We start from the raw sequence: 17,276 nt of genomic DNA, 5'->3' as shown, positions 1-17,276 counted from the left end.
CTCCCCCTCCCCCTCCCCCTCCCCCCTCTTCTCCCTCACGTTTATACACGGAATGCCGGGTACTTCCCCCCCCCCTCTTCTCCCCTCCCCCCCTCTCCTCCCCTCCCCCCCCATTCCCCTCCCCTCCTCTTCCCCCTCCCCTCTTCCCCCTCCAGCCTCCCCTCCCCCCTCCCACCCCTCTCCTCTCCCATCCCTCCCCCTCCCCCCCTCTCCTCCCCTCCCCCCCTCCCCCTCCCCCTCCCCCTCCCCCTCCCCCTCCCCCCTCTTCTCCCTCACGTTTATACACGGAATGCTGGGTACTTCCCCCCCCCTCTTCTCCCCTCCCCCCCTCTCCTCCCCTCCCCCCCCCCATTCCCCTCCCCTCCTCTTCCCCCTCCCCTCCCCCGCCCGGCAATGCCGGGTACTTCTGCTAGTACAAAATAAGGGGCATTCAAAAAATCTCTTGTGCATGCTGAACTACCCTTGTGTTCTTAGGAGGAACTAAGTAATGTTCTTGAAAAGTTCATATGTAGGGGCACCCGACATCTGGCAAATAAAATACATTTGCTTCTTCATGCAGGTGTATGAATCAAATTGGTGCCCCTTTATATGAACTTTTCTGGAGCATTACTTGGTTTAGTTTTTTTTAAATGTCTATACTAAGTCAAGGCTCATGTAAGAGCTAACACATAGAACATATAATAAAGGGAGAGTGGGAGAGGGAGGGGGAGAGAGAGGGAGAAAGGGAAGCACGACAACAGTAGACAACAGTAGAGAACAGGGACATGAGGATATCTGTGGAAGGGAGAGAGGGCTGGGGCGGGGTACATGGGATAAACAAAATGGACACTACTCGGGGTGATTTTGGATGTATTAACGGGGGTAGAAAAGATCAAGGTTTTGTATGGGGGAAGATAAGAGATGGTGGTGAACAGGTGTTTTGAAAACCTGGAGGTCAAACAGCAAAAAAAGTTACGATATATATAAATACGTAAAACCAAAAAACACGGTTGGTGAAGCCATCCGTTCATTTAGCCAGATAAATATATGTCTATTAATTATGTACTGTTTGAACATTGGTTGCATCCTGTTTATTAATTACGTACATCTATTAATTATGTACAGTTTGAACATCGGTTGCATCCTGTTTATTAATTACGTACATCTATTAATTATGTGCTATTGGAATGTACCTTTCAACCCTTTAGACTGTTGAGGCTTCTTAAACTTTAGAAGACCCTTTAAGACCCCCAAGACCACAAAGACCCGCAAAGACCACAAACACCGAAAATACCCCGAAGACCCTTAAAGACCCAAAAGACCCACAAGACTCCCTCCAAAAACCCTGAAGATGCAAAAGACCCTGAAGACCCAAAAAACCCTTGAAGACCCCAAAAAACCCTTGAAGACCCAAAAAACCCTAGAAGACCGAGAAGACCCAAAAGACCCTGAGGAATTTCCAAGGGGCCCTGCCATTATGCTGTGAAAGGACACTCCTGTCAAACTCCCTAGATATTGCAAACAAATTCCCACACTCCATTGCAAACAAATTCCTTGACAACAACCCGATGTAACCGGGTTATCTGCTGGTAAAATAATAAATTACACATTACAGAGGGGAAAGCAGTAAAAAGAAGTCAAAAGGGTTGATAATTTTAGAAATAGACATAGGGAGAGGTAGATATCGTCGAACTATCACATGAGCGATGCATATCTTGCATCAGAATTAATTACTTTATGCTTATAATGCTCGAGCTAGACATTCAATTTAAATAAATTACGATGCTATGGTAAGCATCTTTAACCCACTAGGAGTCATTTCCACAACAATATGCTTTGTAGCAACTAAGGAAACAGCGATGATATTATAATTAGTCTAAATGGCATCACCGTCCACCCATCTGATTGTTATTTAAATCCCTTTTATCCCTGGGAGATCCTTTGCATTTTTCCACCATAATGCATTTTCCACCAGCAGGCGGCACTCCGGGCTTCCTCCATCCCGTGTCGCCTCCCAGGTTGTCAAGTGGAGCGAGTACAAGCCTCCAGCTTGTACACACCGTGCTATCGAGCTTTTTGCTTTCCAATTAGCGGCCTTCGTAGTCCAATCCATGAAGCCTTTTAGTGGCAGCACACAATGAGCTGCTGTTTGTAACTGTGACGTGATTGCTGAACAACGGTACAAGGCCATTGTGGGCTGCGCCGTTAGTTACATTGATGGAAGGGATAGACTTGACCATGCTGATGCTCATTATTCCGTCCCCTGCGCAACACGACACGGCCTTTTGTAATCACGACACGTGTGTCTGTCTGTCTGTCTGTGTGCGTATGTGCGTTTCTGTCCAGGCCGTAACTTCTTTCTTTTTTTTTACCATTTGAGCCATTGTCATCAAATTTTCACCAAAGCTTTATCTTACTATAATTCACCAAATGTCCGTCTGTCTGTCTGTCCGTCTGTCCGTTCGCAGGTACCGCAAAAACGGTTGAACCGATCGCAACGATATTTTGGGTGGGTATTCCTGGGACCCCTGGGAGTAAAATAGGCTATATTGTTTTTCCAATTTTCCAGTTTTTTCCAAACACGATGGAATAATATTTACCGATATGAACAGTGATGTGGCTTTTATTGAAATGCTACAAATACTGTTCAGATTTTGATGAGAATTATGAACCTGCCGCGAATCTGGAAGTGGACAGATGACGGCAATGCGTGGGTTTGATAATATCCAAATACAACCGTCATTCATTCGTAATGTTAAATCGGTAAACGTTAATTGTGTTAATCGTTTTGTTAAAGTATTGTTGTTGTTTTGCCATAAAGGCAACCCCCCTATAGTTAATTGCACGACAACATATAGCCTGCAGTAGTTAGTTATTTCTTATTGAATGTAAAGATTTACCCGTTTCCATTGTGTAATAATCGAGACCAATATGCGTTGATTTAGGCAAGATTTCAAACCTCCGTGTGGTGGACGGAAGACATTTTGATGTAAAGGAGGGTGTGGCCAAAAGCGAAGCCCACGTGGCCAATGAGGGGTCGGGGACATGTCAACAGCAAGCGACCAATGGGTTGTGAAACCACCCCGAATGAAAGAGGGAAGGAGGACTGAAACCTTCCTCGGGGGAGGAAGGATTGAATGCCAGCACGTGATCAACCTCAGCCAATGGGAGGCTGTGGAACATTCTGGAAGCTTTTCGGGTCTGATTAAAAACCCCCGCCCATCGCATTTTCACCCTCTTGCTCTTGCTTTTTGCTTCGCCGACGCATTGCTTTTTGCTTCACCGACCCTCTTGCTCTCGCTTCGCCGACGACCCTCTGACTTCGCCAACGCTCATCGCTCTTCGCCGATCCCTCGCTCTGATCCAGCTGACCTGCAAGCGTTGGCCCCTCCAACGTTGACTCATCTTGAAGCTGGTCGTCCAACCTGCGTTGAAGCTCGTCTGACCTGCGTTGAAGTTTGTCGTTCGTGCTGACTTCGAGGCTGCGGTTCGTCCTTCGGACCTTATCTCATCCAGGCTGCAGATCCGGATCGAGGATCGAACTGCGCACTGTGCACACCAAGCGGCCACCCTCGAGTCAGTCCCTGCAAACCACCATCGGTACGAGAATAACCGGTGTGTCATTCCCTGTGTGTGAGTGTGTGAAGGCATCTGTGGGGTTTATTATAGGTAAGGAAATAATAAGGCTGCATCTTTGTCTCTTTCTATTGCCTTGTAAATAAAAGGCTGTACATTTTGTTGTTACTTTCAAACCTGTTTGGGTACATCTTTTCGCCATTGGCCTAGCATCATCCGAGACCGAATTTGGCTTGAATCAGGTCCGTAAATCACGTCAGGTAATGACGCTTTCCACACCATGCAAATCCGCTCGGCACGCGATAAAGTGTGGGAAGCGAGGGTTCGATCCCCCGGTTTCTTCGGTCGCATGTCTTGAAGGTATTTGGGATTATTTGACCAGCAAACTCTTCGGCGCATGGCTGGGAGGTTGGCTATCGGAATTGCTTAGCAATCTGTCAATCACGAGCTTAGTCGCGGTCGGCGGCCTCAGTGGACCCAGAGTTTGAGGAGGAGCGGTGTAATAAACTCCCCTTAGTATGTCGACGAACCCGGGATCCGCAACAGTATCAATGGATGATTGGAATTGAGTGAATACAATTACGATTTTGAATTCGTAATTGTATTTACCCAACCGTACAGAACTTCACATCAGGATTTAAATATTTGTTTATGTCACGAATGTTGTTAAAAGTTTATTTTTTTTATATTAATGTTATTTAATTTGTGATTGGAGTTATGCTGTTTGGAATGAAAAAAGAGATATCGAGTTCAATTGAATGACGAAATGCCATGACGGTTTTCCGTTCTAAGCGTGATATTCGTCGATCGCCACATGCAGATTCGCCATTGACTGGGAATGGAACACACGTGCGAACGTGTTGTTTGCGAACGGGTACGTTTTTCATGGAAGTCCTTCAGGAACTTGCTGTCCATGACTGACGTGCGACTGAAGGTGCTACAGTAATGTGGAATTTATTGGTTTCATGCTTCAGCATTCGCCGTTTCTGCATTGTCTGTTTGCTTCTGGCCTCCCACCCATGCGTAGCACGAGTACCTCACTAGTTATGATTATATGGAGAAGAGAAATCAATAATTTTGTCAAAAGGTTAAAGGTCAGTGTTACATGAAATCATCAATTTGCATCTGATTGACCTGAAATGTAAATTTACCATTTGAGTTTTGTCATCAAATTTTCATCAAAGCTTTATTATGATAATATGGAGAAGATAAATAAAGAATATTGTCAAAAGGTCAAAGGTCAGTATCACATAAAATCATCAATTTTCATCTGATTGACCTGAAATTTAAATTTACCATTTGACCTATTGTCATTAAATTTTCACCAAAGCTTTATTATGAAAATATGGAAAATATAAATTAATAATTTTGTCAAACGGCTAAAGGTCAGTGTTACATGAAATCATCAATTTTCATCTGATTGACCTGAAATTTAAATTTACCATTTGAGTTTTGTCATCAAATTTTCACCAAAGCTTTTTTATGAGAATATGGAGATGATAAATAAATAATGTCAAAAGGTCAAATGTCAGTGTCACATAAAATCATCAATTTTCATTCGATTGCCCTGAAATTTCAAGAATTTGCATATCGGGTCAATTCATTCTTTCACCAATCAAAAGCTAGAACCTGATTGTTTTTTTAAGGTCAAAGGTCAAGGTGGCATACAATCATCAATTTTCATCCAATTGACCTGATATTTTAAGAATTTGCATTTCGGGTCACAGAATTGGTTCACTAATCAAAAGCTAGAAGCTGATTTATTGTTTTAGATCTCAAAGGTCAAGGCTGCATAAAATCATCAATTTTCATTTTGTGTTTGTTTTTAAACTGTTTTTATTTTTTTTAGCAAAAAATCTTTTAAAATCACAAAAAACATGTCCTGCCAAGGGTCTGCGATCTCTGATTGCTCTTTCTTGTTTACCATTTAATTGCAGTTCTAGTTGAGCTTATTGTTTCATGCTGTTCCTGGGTAGTTTGTTGTGGTTTTTTTTTTTGCCCCTTCCTGCCAAGATATCGGTGCAAATTTGACCATTTCACTTGAGCCCCTGTACATCAGGTATACTTACACATGGCTATTGGATTGGACTAGAGCATGGTTAATTAATCATTTTTGGAAATGATGCTTTTTGGGAATGAATCACGTGTCGAATGATGAAATTTTCTAATTAATTAATTAGTGTTTAACTGATTTAAAATGATTAAAAATTAAATACTTAATTCAATTTCTTTCAATAATAATATAAGTAATAATAATATAATAATATAATATTTATTCAATAAGGATTTAATAATAATATAAGTATTAATAATATAATCATATAATTTTTATTCAATAAGTATTCAATAATAATATAAGTAATAATAATATAATAATATAATTTTTATTCAATAAGTATTCAATAATAATATAAGTAATAATAATATAATCATATAATTTTTATTCAATAAGTATTCAATAATAATATAAGTAACAACAATATAATTAGTAATAATTATATTATTAATAATATAATAATATAATTTTTATTCAATAAGTATTCAATAATAATATAAGTAACAATAATATAATTAGTAATAATTATATTATTAATAATAAAATTATATAATTTTTATTCAATAAGTATTTAATAATAATATAAGTAATAATAATATAATTAGTAATAATTATATTATTAATAATATAATAACATAATTTTTATTCAATAAGGATTCAATAATAATATAAGTAATAATAATATAATAATATAATTTTTATTCAATAAGTATTCAATAATAATATAAGTAATAATAATAGAATAATATAATTTTTATTCAATAAGTATTCAATAATAATATAAGTAACAATAATATAATTAGTAATAATTATATTATTAATAATATAATAATAGAATTTTTATTCAATAAGTATTTTTTTTTTTTTTTTTTTTGTATACTGAATCGAGGCTCGTGAAAGAGCTAACATTTACTTCACAAACAAATCAACCAGACAAACAAAATATATAAAAAGAGGGAGCGGAAGACAAGATGGGGAGAGAAGGGGAAGCACACAAACACAACATTTGAGAGCAGGGAGATGTGTGGAAGGGAGAGGGCTTGGGGGGGGCGGGGGGGGGAGGCGTGGGAAGGGGGGGGGGCGGGAGGGAGAACCGGAGAAGTATAAAACACAAGGATACCAAGGACTTCCAGGACAGAAATTGGTATTTCAAAAAAGTGGAATTGGGGTGAAATTAGCGGGGGTAGAAAAGATCAAGGTTTTGGATTGGGGAAGATAAATAGATGGTGGTGAACAGCTGTTTTAAAGACTTGGAGGGTGGAGTGGGATTGAAGAGAGTGAGGGAGTTTGTTCCAGAGGTGGGAGAAAAGAGGAATGAAGGAGTGAAGGTGAGCAGAGAGTCTTTATTTTGGCAGTTTAACCATAAGAGGGTTGCAGGCAGATCTTGTGCGACCTGTAGGTCGTATTGAATAAGTATTCAATAATAATATAAGTAACAATAATATAATTAGTAATAATTATATTATTAATAATAAAAATATATAATTTTTATTCAATAAGTATTTAATAATAATATAAGTAATAATAATATAATTAGTAATAATTATATTATTAATAATATAATAATATAATTTTTATTCAATAAGGATTCAATAATAATATAAGTAATAATAATATAATAATATAATTTTTATTCAATAAGGATTCAACAATAATATAAGTAATAATAATGTAATAACATAATTTTTATTCAATAAGTATTTAATAATAATATAAGTAATAATAATATAATTAGTAATAATTATATTATTAATAATATAATAATATAATTTTTATTCAATGAGGATTCAATAATAATATAAGTAATAATAATATAATAATATAATTTTTATTCAATAAGTATTCAATAATAATAAGTAATAATAATATAATTAGTAATAATTATATTATTAATAATATAATAATATAATTTTTATTCAATAAGTATTCAATAATAATATAAGTAATAATAATATAATTAGTAATAATTATATTATTAATAATATAATAATATAATGTTTATTCAATAAGTATTCAATAATAATATAAATAATAATAATATAATTAGTAATAATTATATTATTAATAATATAATAATATAATTTTTATTGAATAAGTATTCAATAATAATATAATTAATAATAATAGAATTAGTAATAATTATATTATTAATAATATTATAATATAATGTTTATTCAATAAGTATTCAATAATAATATAAATAATAATAATATAATTAGTAATAATTATATTATTAATAATATAATAATATAATTTTTATTCAATAAGTATTCAATAATAATATAAATAATAATAATAATATAATTAGTAATAATTATATTATTAATAATATAATAATATAATGTTTATTCAATAAGTATTCAATAATAATATAAATAATAATAATAATATAATTAGTAATAATTATATTATTAATAATATAATAATATAATTTTTATTGAATAAGCATTCAATAATAATATAATTAATAATAATATAATTAGTAATAATTATATTATTAATAATATTATAATATAATGTTTATTCAATAAGTATTCAATAATAATATAAATAATAATAATATAATTAGTAATAATTATATTATTAATAATATAATAATATAATTTTTATTCAATAAGTATTCAATAATACTTATTAAATTTATTTGGTTCTGTTTCATCAACTGTTTCGTCCTCACCATCTCCCTCGATCTCATTCCCATCATCATGGTTCTGGAAGATTCGAATGGAAATGTCTTTGGCTGTCTTGGCAATTTCATTTCTAGATGTAGGTGAGAGCAGAGAGTCACTTTCCAAAAGTTTTGCGTTGCCCATGAAATGTTTGGCACAAAGTCTTTCACGCACCGGCTGTCCAGGCCTGATGTTCAACTCCGTGGTTCGGGCGGGAATTTGGAATTTGTTCATGGTGCCGGCAATAGCTCGCCTACTCTTCATGAAGGACACCGTGGGTCTTTAACGTCCACCAACTAATGCTGGCAGATGTGACACCAGTTTCTGGGAGGTCGGCGGTTCAAACCCCGGTCGAGTTATACCAAAGACTTTTTTAAATGAGTACGTCCTGCTTCCTCGCTTGACGTTCAGCATTTAAATGGTTAAGGGCATGGACGATCCCCATAGGTTGGCATCTAGGAGTGGGAGGAGATTCCTCCCTCTGAAATTCCCCGCTGAGTGTGCTGAGAAAGGCGGCACCATTGTTGTGACGTCACTTGCACCCAGAGTGCTCCAAGAGGTGATGGAACTTCCCCCAAGCTCAGAGAGAGTGTGTGTGTGTGTGTGTGTGTGTGTGTGTGTGTGTGTGTGTGTGTGTGTGTGTGTGTGTGTGTGTGTGAGTGTGTGTGTGTCGTTGGTTGTTGGCTCCATTTGTCGGTTTCAAGAGGTGGAACGGAGTCCTCCCAGGACCCAAAGTATCCACCTCCTCTTCGGTAAGGGATCACGGATCATGGACCGAACTGTTCAACTTTTTCAGAGTTTTGTTCCAAGTTCTCTTTTAAGGATCATCACCGAACCCCGGATTTTCTCCAGTTGTAGTTCATTTGTGGTGATATTCCCGGGGATGGTTTTTAAAATCTCAGTGAGGTTCTTCTTCATCATTCTTGTTGCTCCAATTATCACTGGTACAATTCCGATGCTCTTCAGCTTCCAAGATCTCTTGATGTCATTTTGAGGTCCTGGTATTTGGTGATTTTCTTGATTTGTGTTGTTTAGGCCAAAATCGCTGGGTACTGATATCTCAATCATCAATGCTGTCTTTTCCTTTTTGTCCCTGAGTACGATGTCCGGACGCAGTGCTTTGTTTTCTTTGTTCACGCTCGATGGGATCATCAGGTCGTACGTGAGCATGACGTCCTCATTTTCAATGATTGTCCTCGATTCGTGTTTCCATGACTTTTCTGGTCCTGGGATGTTAAAATTTTTGCAGATATGCCAATGAATCACTTTGCATACTTTGTTGTGCTGTTGTGTGTAAAGTTGTTCTGATAATTTTTTGCATCCCGAGAGCAGGTGAATCGTACTTTCTGTTTCTGTCTTGTAGAATCTACACTTGTCCGTCTGGTTCAGTCCCGCCATCTTTTTAAATCCATTGGTGTAGTGTCCTTGATCTTGGGCATTTATTATGATTCGTTTACCGTCCCAGTTGAGCTGACCTCTTCTTAGCCATTCCAATGATCCTTCTTTGTCTATCCCCACTCTGTCTCAGACTGAACCAGACTGCACCTGTCTCAGACTGTCTATCCCCAGAACTCATTTTCTCAGAGTAAAAAGTTTTCACAGTCAGATGATCAAGAGAAATGGGAGGCACCTGAGCTAAATTTCAAGTGTCATAGCAAAGGGTCTGAATACTTATGTCAATGTGATATTTCAGTTTTTTCTTTTTAATAAATTTGCAAAACTTTCTAAAATCCCGTTTTCTCTTTGTCATTATGGGGTATTGAGTGTAGATTGATGAGGGAAAAAATGAATTTAAACGATTTCAGCATAAGGCTGCAACATAACAAAATGTGAAAAAAGTGAAGGGGTCTGAATACTGTTGTGGTTTTGAGAATAAAGGATGACCCCCCCTCGTAGGTAGACGCACCACAACATGTAGCCTCGCAGTAGTTCAGTTATTTCTTCGTAAATGTAAGCGTAGTCCTTTCCTGTGTTAGTTTTGCGTTGAGTAGGCCAGTGAGTAGGCCTCAATTGGGCTAGCATGCCACGTGCTCGTCCTGAACAAGTCTGGCAAGGCCAAAGGGAGGAGCTGCAGGGGGAGTGGCCGGGAAGCGCGAGCCGCCAATCAGAGCTCGAGGGGAGTGGCTGACCACGGCAACGGGAGGCGGAGCATGGAACATTCTGGTAAGGCCGGGGCGGAGCTATAAAACCCTGCTCCGAGCCCCCCCATGCCTCAGTTGGAGTTGAGCTGGAGAACGCGCAGGAGACGAGTAAGAACGAGAGAGAGAGAGAGAGAATCGCCCAGCCCCTGAACAAGTCGAAGTACTTGCATTGAATTGCCTGTTATCATCGTTGTACACAACCTTTCCCCATGCCCTGTACCCTCCCTGCGCTCTGCGCTGTATTAATCGTGCTTGAGAAGACGACCCGTTCCGGGCCACAGACACGCGATCTCCTCCTGCCTGCATTTCCCTGCATACGTGCTGTGACCGCAAGAGGGCCACGCCGGGCGAGCTGTCCAGGAGCAACCGATGGCAAGGCAAGTTTGCCACGCGAACTTTCTTCCTCCATTTCCCCGTGTGAGTGAGTGGGCCCTTTGTCTGGGTTTAAGTTAACATTGTTTAAGTGCCTGCTCTGTGTCTCTTCGAATCACTGTACATAATAATAAATCGTGTTCTTCCTCTGATTTGACCGATCCCGTCCCTTCCATTAATTGGCCTAGCATAGTACGAATAAAACCGCTCGAATCGGGTTCCATAAAAGTAACGGCACGAGTCACATGATATGCACACCGCTCGGGCGTAATCGATTAGCGTGGCTTGTGCGAGGTCCGGTCCCCGTTTTCGTGGCAGCGTGGGTCAAAGGTACGTGCGGCGTCGACCCGATACCCTTTTTCACGCTTGCTGCGGAAGTGGCGATTCGGCCTCGTGGACACGAAGACCCAAGGGGAAAAAGGGGTTTAATCCCCCCTTTTGTAACGTGGACGGGCTTCAGGAGATCCGCAACAATACTTTCTGAATGCACTGTGTATGAGCTTGTCAAGCTGTGCAGCATCACCCCCACTATTTCTGCTCAGGTGGGTATATGGGCTTGTGGAGCTGTGCAGCATCGCCCCCACTTTTTCTGCTCAGGTGGGTATATGGGCTTGTCAAGCTGTGCGGCATCGCCTCTACTATTTCTGCTCAGGTGTGTACATGCGCTTGTCAAGCTGTGCGGAATCGCCCCCACTATTTCTGCTCAGGTGGGTATATGAGCTTGTGGAACTGTGCGGCATTGCCCCTACTATTTCTGCTCATGTGGGTATATGAGCTTGTGGAGCTGTGTGGCATCGCCCCCACTATTTCTGCTCAGGTGGGTATATGAGCTTGTCAAGCTGTGCGGAATCGCCCCCACTATTTATGCTCAGGTGGGTATATGAGCTTGTGGAGCTGTGTGGCATTGCCCCTACTATTTCTGCTCATGTGGGTCTATGAGCTTGTGGAGCAGAGCGGCATTGCCCCACTATTTCTGCTCAGGTGGGTATATGAGCTTGTGGAGCTGTGCGGCATCGCCCCCACTATTTCTGCTCAGGTGGGTATATGAGCTTGTCAAGCTGTGCGGCATCGCCCCCAATATTTCTGCTCAGTTGGGTATATGAGCTTTTCGAGGAAGTGTTTATGACGTTTACATGACCTGAAATAAGTTTGCTCCCCTGAGATAACAGGTATAATATTTCAGTTGCTGGGACTGGGGATGGGAGAGGTAAGTGGCCGAGTCGAGGTGAAAGTAAACATTAGGCTCTGCATAAATCTTTTGAATTAAAGAACCTTTACAATCAACAACTTGGCACAACAGGAAGACCATGTAATCGAAGGGCAGAGGCCTTCTCTTCTCTTTTTCTCTCTTCTCGAGGCAGGTGGAGGTGGTGTTGTGAATGTGAAGGGAATAATGATTTTTTTCCCCTCCCATTTCTGCAGAGATCATTCCACGTTGGAGTTGAGAGTCCTGTGCTGTGCTCACTCCATGCCTGCTGGATGCACATGGCGTTTGACCTTCGCCTCGCAAATTAACTTTGTGAGCCACCCGAGGAGAGCGGTGCGTGCGCTTAACGAAGTGACCTTCCTCATCTTTGCGTGCTTAATCGTGCGCCCATGAGTTTGTCCCTCTGCTCCCCATTCCCCCAATTTCACTCACTTTGCTCGATTAACTCTTAGGTAAAGCTCTAAAGCATGGGGTGGTGAAATCTTTAATTTGAAATCCACCTGTACACATAGGAAATCAAATCGAGTGTAACCAATACCTGCAGTGACAATTGTCAGAATGTGAACTTGTGATCTTATTTAACATCTTTTCTTTAGCTCTTACACGAGCCTCGACATACTATATTTTAAAAAAAAAATTTTTTATATAATATTTTTTTATGAAACAGGAAGTAAATTCCTGCGTGGGGCTAGTGCGAAAAAATTCTGACTCAACCCAGGAAACATATATATATATATATTATATATATATATATATATATATATATATATATATATATATATATATATATATATATATATATATGTATATATATATATATGTATATATGTATATATATATATATGTATATATATATATATATATATATATATATATATATATATATTGTTACATATTTATGTGAATGTATGTGAATTACCATGCAGGTGTTTGCTTCCGTGTGTAGTATATTAAGTTGTTGTGTAGTTGTTGTGGTTGGAGGGTCAGAAGCCCTTCTGAAAGAGTGGCAGGAAACGGAAGTGGCCGGAAGCGGAAGTGACGGGAAAGGGAGGAGAAAAGACAGGAGGGAAAGGAAGGCTTCTTCTTCCTCGCCCCGCGACGACGAGAAGGTGGAATCGACCTTACGCTGCGCGGAAAACGCGCCGTTGCGAAACGTCTGGCGAGAGGAGTTACCTGGGCGGTAAATACCTTTGGACACGTCCAGTCACTGTGAGTTCGTGCACGAAACCAAGCGTCCGGGACAGTTTGCCCCGTCTACAAAGACGCGTACGGGTCCGCACGTGGGGCCTCGCTCGCGTCGGAAGCCGCGCTGGGTTTTGCCCCGTCTACAAAGACGCGTACGGGTCCGCACGTTGGGCCTCGCTCGCGTCGGAAGCCGCGCTGGGTTTTTGCCCATCTACAAGGACGCGTAAGAGTCGCACTTGGGGCCTCGCGCACGTTGGACGCCGCGCTGGGTTTGCCCCGTGGCTTGGCAAGGAGTTGCGCTGCAGCCGCGGCCCCAGTCCGAGACGGCACGTTTAGAGCACGTCCGCCCGGGGCTCGTTCAACCGCCCGTGTGCGGAGAGGAGAGACATTGACCACGGAGGGAGTCAGGAGTGGGGCTCACGTGAGGAATGTATAAGATTAAGATGGCCATCTTAGAGTTTGTGTAGATGAGTTCACATGGTTGTAATATTGATTGTGCATTGTTGATGGATGTTGATTGCTCAGTGAATATATTATTGATTATTCCGGATCCTTGGTGTGGGGTTTCTTCTTGACCGGAATTCATATTGATTGCGTTACGAAAGCGTATAAACCATATATCTTTCTGGCGGGGTCCCTCCCACGGTCCGGGGGTCACCAAGACCAGGTAGTTACCGGGAGGACCACGTAACAGAATTGGGGGCTCGTCCGGGATCTAAAAGTGTATAAAATAATAAAATAATAATATTTTTGGTAATTAAAATTTATTAATTAATTATTAATTGGTAATATTTTTTTTTGAGAAATTGGGGAAAGTCTTGGGGTGAAGGTTAACAGGTGTTAACGATAGGCACCATGGCGTTTGTGGCACAGAACTTTGGGGTAACCCCGAGTGAGGCACAGTTCCGAGCGTTGCTAAAGTCGGATCTCTTGAAATTGGCCAAACATTTTAACTTGGAGGTCCGAACTAATTTGAGGAAGGCAGAGTTGCAGGCCACGGTGATACAATCTATGGTGGGATTAGGAACATGGGACGAGTTAGCCTGGGAGTGGCTACCCGAAGAACCAGAAGACGTGGAGCTCCGGAAACTGGAGTTGCAATTACGGAGCCAGGAACGGATCAAAGAAGAAGAAAGGAAAGCAGAAGAGAGAAGAGAAGAGAAGCAAGCAGAGGAAAGGAGAGTGGAACGAGAACTCCAGGAAAGGTTAAAAGAAGAAGAAAGGAAAGCAGAAAAGGAAAGAGCAGAAGAAGAAAGGAAAGCAGAAAAGGAAAGAGCAGAAGAAGAAAGGAAAGCAGAAAAGGAAAGAGCAGAAGAAGAAAGGAAAGCAGAGGAGAGGAGAGAAGAGAAACAAGCAGAGGAAAGGAGAGTGGAACGAGAACTCCAGGAAAGGTTAGCAGAAGAAGAAAGGAAAGCAGAAAAGGAAAGAGCAGAAGAAGAAAGGAAAGCAGAGGAGAGGAGAGAAGAGAAACAAGCAGAGGAAAGGAGAGTGGAAAGAGAACTCCAGGAAAGAAGAGAAAAGGAACAAGCAGAGGAAAGGAGAGCTGCAAGGGACCTCGAAGCAGAGGAGAGAAAAGCGGAAAGGGAATTAAAGGAACGTGACATGCAGCTTCAGCAAGAAATCAAAGTCAAGGAGCTGGAGTTAATGAGAGAACGGGGAGAGGCACCACCCTTGCTGACGGGGTCGACACCTCACCAAAAAACCTGGGATGTGGGCAGACATGTGAGGCTGGTTCCACCGTTCAGTGAAAAGGAAGTCGCGAAATTCTTCCCACACTTTGAGAAAGTGGCTCGACAATTAAACTGGCCGGAGGAGGCCTGGACCATACTCGTACAAAGTGTGCTGGTGGGGAAAGCTCAGGAAATTTATTCGGCGCTACCAATGGACCAATGTGCAGATTATGAGGTACTGAAGAAGCACATCCTCAAGGCCTATGAGTTGGTTCCGGAAGCTTACAGGCAAAAATTCAGGAATGCCAGGAAGAGGGAGAGTGAGACCCATGTGGAGTTTGCCAGAGTGAAAGAAAACATGTTTGATCGGTGGTGTGAGTCAAAAGGAGTCGGGAAAGACTTCGAGACATTGCGGGACTTGATCCTGGTGGAGGAATTCCAGCAGTGTGTCCACGAGGACATCAAAGTGTACCTGCAGGAAAAGAAGGTACCAAAGTTGTGGGACGCAGCCACCATGGCAGATGATTATGCCTTAACCCACCGAATAGGGGTCCACGAACCTAACTCCTCGCCTAGATCTCCGCAGGGGAGGTGGGGAACAGCAGGTGCGGAGAACGACCATACATGGCGGCGGCCTCGAGATGATTATGGGGACAACTATGATACCCCACCGGTTCGAAATCAGAGGGATGCGGGCCCAAGACAAACTTATAGTTCGGGGGGCCCGAGGCAGACCCCGAGTTTTTCCTCCGGGCCTACTTGCGCGTTTTGCAAAAAACCTGGACACTTGATGTCCAGTTGTTACCTCATGAAAAGGGACAACCCAGAGCGGAGTCCGACTATTACAACTCCGAATGCGATGGCTAGCGTAAGAAATCGCCATCAAGAGGGTTACCAACCATTTGTTTCCGAGGGGTTTGTGTCACTGGATGGAGCCTCGACTAACCGGAGACCGGTTAGGATATTGAGAGACACAGGGGCCCATCAATCTTTAATGCTTGAAGGCATTTTGCCATGGTCCGAGGAGACGGCAACGGGGGATAGTGTTCGTTTACAGGGGATCGGGGGCGGTGTTAGTGCTCCCCTTCAGGTCATCCAGTTGGAGTCCGAGTTGGTGTCAGGACCGGTCACCGTCGGTTTACAAGCCACGTTTCCTGTAGAGGGTGTATCTGTGGTTCTCGGGAATGATTTGGCCGGGGGTCAAGTTTATGGTAACCTGAGGGTTGAGAAAGAGCCCAGCAGGGAAAATAACACCACACCAGCTCGGGATGGTGACAAAAGTGCCAAGTTATTTGTAGGGGGACTGAACTTCAAAACAGAGGAAGAAGTTCTGACCTCTGTCTTCAACAGATATGGGCCGCTGGTGGAAGTGCGGTTGGTAAGAGACTGGGAAACGCAACAGTCAAGAGGGTTCGGCTTTGTCACGTTTGCCAGCACAAAAGACGCCAGAGAGGCAGAGAAGAATTGGAATGGCAAGGATTTGGAGGGTCGGACCATAACAGTAGGGAAGGCATTTCGTAGGCGTCGAGAGGTCTACAGGAGAGGACAACTGGGCGGTAGTTTTGGTGGTGGCCGCAGTCAATATTATTATGGAGGCTCCCTGAGTTACGGCCGCTCCCGAAGGAAGAATTGGCAAAGTAGTGGCCGAGAAGAAGACCGGTATTCAGGGGACTACAGGGACCAGTGGTCCCACCCTAATTATTAGGGACGTTCTGAGAAGTTGAAGCACTGAAGGCGGCGGAGCCGCCGAGCCAAGATTCCTACACGAATTAACCGTGAACGCCGTTCCTAAAGGCGTCCATGTAGTGAACTTTCCTGCACGGACTAACCGTGAACTCCACGTTCCTCAAGGCGCCCATGTAGAGAACTTTCCTGCACGGACTAACCGTGAACTCCACGTTCCTCAAGGCGCCCATGTAGAGAACTTTCCTGCACGGACTAACCGTGAACTCCGCGTTCCTAAAGGCATCCATGTAGTGAATACTCGGCTTGGCCTCCCGGAAAAGTGCTATCGAGTGGCTTAACTGGCTTTATTTTTAAGTGATAACTGTGCCCGGGGGGAATTGATAATGTGGGGGGGTTGAGTTATCTGGTTTATTTCTCCAAATTGGCCGGCAAAGAAAGTTTTCGCTGGGTTCAAACTTTCTTTCTTGAAGGGGGGGAGTGTTACATATTTATGTGAATGTATGTGAATTACCATGCAGGTGTTTGCTTCCGTGTGTAGTATATTAAGTTGTTGTGTAGTTGTTGTGGTTGGAGGGTCAGAAGCCCTTCTGAAAGAGTGGCAGGAAACGGAAGTGGCCGGAAGCGGAAGTGACGGGAAAGGGAGGAGAAAAGACAGGAGGGAAAGGAAGGCTTCTTCTTCCTCGCCCCGCGACGACGAGAAGGTGGAATCGACCTTACGCTGCGCGGAAAACGCGC

The 17,276-nt window shown here is 41.9% G+C and overlaps 1 long non-coding RNA gene across 1 annotated transcript in view; it reads left to right on the top strand.

Moving 5' to 3' along the window:
* LOC137418189 (uncharacterized) overlaps positions 1 to 12,334 on the top strand; it is a 38,049-nt gene extending 25,715 nt beyond the window's left edge. The window contains exons 2-3 of the long non-coding RNA XR_013623319.1: positions 4,376 to 4,489; positions 12,216 to 12,334. This is a non-coding gene — a long non-coding RNA (uncharacterized LOC137418189). The remainder of the gene's footprint in view (positions 1 to 4,375; positions 4,490 to 12,215) is intronic.
* The last annotated feature ends 4,942 nt before the right edge of the window (positions 12,335 to 17,276 follow it).

This window comes from Myxine glutinosa, chromosome 5 (genome assembly GCF_964187855.1).
Source record: "Myxine glutinosa chromosome 5, kmMyxGlut1.1, whole genome shotgun sequence".
In the NCBI taxonomy this organism is placed as follows: domain Eukaryota; kingdom Metazoa; phylum Chordata; class Myxini; order Myxiniformes; family Myxinidae; genus Myxine; species Myxine glutinosa.
Note: the sequence above shows the minus strand (reverse complement) of the source record. Positions and strands in the feature narration are given on the sequence as shown.